Source organism: Vombatus ursinus, unplaced genomic scaffold (assembly GCF_900497805.2).
Source record: "Vombatus ursinus unplaced genomic scaffold, bare-nosed wombat genome assembly UNPS02014806.1, whole genome shotgun sequence".
NCBI classification, from domain to species: Eukaryota; Metazoa; Chordata; class Mammalia; order Diprotodontia; family Vombatidae; genus Vombatus; species Vombatus ursinus.
The window spans coordinates 1401391-1404767 of record NW_020954584.1 but is presented as its reverse complement, the minus strand read 5'-3'; the positions used below and the strand labels follow the sequence as shown (position 1 = coordinate 1404767).

Below are 3377 nucleotides of genomic sequence, written 5' to 3'. Positions count from 1 at the left end.
TTCTCTCCACTGTGCTACAAAAGTTCCTCTCTTTCATGACTTCATTATCTTTTGTTCACTTGGAAACAAAATAAGTCCTCATATTAACATTTTTTTTTTACTATTTGAAATAATGATAAAACCAAAGAAAAATTCATATTTTAAATTTTTTCATGTTAAAATGAATAACATTTTCAAAGGCATAAAATAAAATACATTGAATTGCAAGGTAAATGAAAATTCTATTGAAGTATAGTTATCAAATATTGTTAAAAGTCCATGGACCCAATGTTAGGAACTCCTGAATATTGTCTGTATTAGTATCATATACCAATTTTAATTCTTTCAGTTTGGACCAAACATCCTTGAAAAAATAGAAAAAAATAATATGCTTGAGCACATTATTTGTCACCTGAAGTCACTTGGGTGCTCCATAACTTCTTCGTGGCATTTTTTACTTCTGCATTCCTTAGGGTATAGATCAAAGGATTGAGGAAGGGAGTGATAATAGTGTAGAAGACAGACACCAACTTATCAAGAGGGAATGTGGTTGGGGTTTGAGTGTACATGAATATGCAGGGAACAAAGAATATTATGACAACAATGATGTGAGAGCTGCAGGTGGAGAGGGCTTTGCGCTTCCCCTCTGCACTATGATTTCTCAGGGAGTGCAGTATAATTGTGTAGGATATCATCAGCAAAACAAAACCTACTGAGCATATGGCTCCACTATTGAAAACTACTAAGAGGTTTAGTACATATGTGTCCATGCATCCCAGCCTCAACAAAGGTGGTAAATCACAGAAATAGTGGTCAATCACATTGGGACCACAGAAGGGTACACTCAAGATGAGGATTATCTAGGCAATAGAATGCAGAAATGACCCTACCCATGCCAATAGAATCAGGATCCCACACACCCTCTGGTTCATGATGACTGAGTAGTGTAGAGGTTTACAGATGGCCACAAAGAGATCATAGGCCATTAAAACAAGGACCACTATCTCTATGCAGCCAAAGAAGTGCATGGCAAATAGCTGGGTCATGCACTCATCAAAGGAAATGGTTTTCTTGTGAGAGAGGTTGTCCACAATCAGTTTGGGAGCTGTGGTGGTAGAGAAACAAGAATCTGCAGTGGATAAGTAGGATAAGAGAAAGTACATAGAGGAACCAAGTGTGGGACTGGTCTTGACTGTCACAATGATTAATAGGTTCCCCAACACAGTGGCAGTGTAGAACACCAAGAAAATGGCAAATACAATTTTCTGCTTCTCTGGGTCCTGAGTCAGTCCAAGCAGAATGAATTCAGTCACATTGTTTCTCATCTCTAGGACTCAAGTGGGAAGGACACAGGTGAGAACTAGTTAATGTAACAAAAGAATAAAGAAGAATTGATAGAGAATTTGAGAGATCTCCATAAAAGAAATATTGCTTGACTCTGCTTGAGGTAAGCTTCTGTTAGTCCTATTTTCAGTCTTAGATAGGAAAGCTTTAAATACAAAGTCCCCCATAATCTGCTCCAATTCATCTAACACATGTCTTTCTCATGAGATATGTGTGTGAGAGAGAAATTGTTGAACTGTCCTCTGTGCAGACATATATATATATAATATATATATATATATAATTATTTATTTATTTTATTTTGCCATTTTCTTGTGTGTGTGTGTGTGTGTGTGTGTGTGTGTGTGTGTGTGTTATTTAAAAACTCAGACTCTAAACATGCCTAGCTTTCCAGGTTTAACATCTTGGGAAGTAATTACTATAATCTCCCACCATACATAGTAATCAGTTGGAAACAATACAGACCTAGATTGTTCTGATTCAGTAATTACTTTCCTAGAATCTCAAATTTTGAAGGGAACTCATAATGTGTCTTTGTCTACTCTTAAGTAAAATGGAATATGTTTTACACCTTCACTGATAAATAATCTTCCAGCCTCCAATTGAATATAACCAATAAAGAACAAAATGTCTGTGCATTTGTATTATACTTTAGAGCAGTTCAAAGTATTTAAAAGATTTTTCCCTGACTTGAGGTTTATATTTAGTTCCCAGTATTCTACAAAAATTGTCACTAGTGTTATCCCATGAGATCAAATATTAAAATTTCTCATCTCTTTCTGTCATTTTTTTCCCTCTCTCTCTCATGTGACTAACAGCCCTACTAATAATTGATAAGGACTCTTATCAATTACAAGATGACAAAACTTGAGTTTGAGTGAGATGATCATAAATTAAGAATCAGACAGTAACTTAGAGTTCACCTAATCCAAACCAGTCATTTTATGAATGAAAAAAAAAATAGTACAAGAAAAGAAGACTTACAGGTCCACGTTTACTCAAGTAGCTAAACTGGGGTTCCAACTCACATGCCTAACACCAAGGTCAGTACTTTATCAGCACTGGAAATTCCAGCATGCCAACTACCCTTTAAATGATTCAGTTTTTTGTCCTGTAAATTAAAGAGAAAAAAGAAAATAAACATCCGTTAGACACTAGAACTGTAAATTATTATCTCATTTGATGCCCACAACAATCCTAGAAGGCAGTGCTATTATTATCCCCTAGAAGGCAGTGCTATTATTTGCAGTTGTTCAAACAAAGGCAGATAGAGGATAAGTGATTTTCACAGGGACACACAGTAATTAAACACCACAGGCTTTATTTGAACTTGAGTCTTCTTAACTTTAGGCTCATAACTCTCTCTACTGTGTCATCTAGCTAGGTACTAATCAAATAATCACATTTGCCATTTAAATAGCACGTTAAGGAATGCCCAAATTTTTAATTACAAAATTTTATATAGAATCAACAAAAAGATATAATTTCCAGGATTTAAGAGCTACAGGTGTTATACTTAGTTTATGAACAAGGAAACTGAAGAACATGGTAGATACTTGATTTGCACAGTATTACAAATAAGTATATGGTATGAGATTTGAACTCAAGATTTCTAAGATATAAAAGAAGTCCAGACTGTGAGCCACTACATTGTGTTTGCTTACTAATAAGATACTATAAGGATGAAAACATTTTAGTCAACACTTTATAAACATAAATCAGTATAATATATAGGAACCAATGTTACTGATCTGAAAATAGTAGGGAATGTGAAAGGGAGGAAAATCATGCTAAAAGTACATTTATTTAAATTTATGGTTGATGACCCAGAGAGGTATTTTTGAGAGCTATTAAATGTTCAACAAAGAGTAAAAATATTAACTAACATTTGCATAATGCTTCATGGTTATTGAAGTATTTTTTTCATTTATTTCATTTCATGTCCTGAAAGATAGGTACTATTATTATCACCATTTTACAGATAAAGAAACTGATGTTGGAAACAGTTAAGTGAATTTCTCTGTGTCACATACCTGATTAGAGGCTGGATTTGA

At 34.4% G+C, this 3377-nt stretch overlaps 1 pseudogene; it reads right to left on the bottom strand.

Moving 5' to 3' along the window:
- Positions 1-380: 380 nt before the first annotated feature.
- Positions 381-1304, bottom strand: LOC114051877 (annotated as a pseudogene).
- Between the last annotated feature and the right edge of the window lie 2073 nt (positions 1305-3377).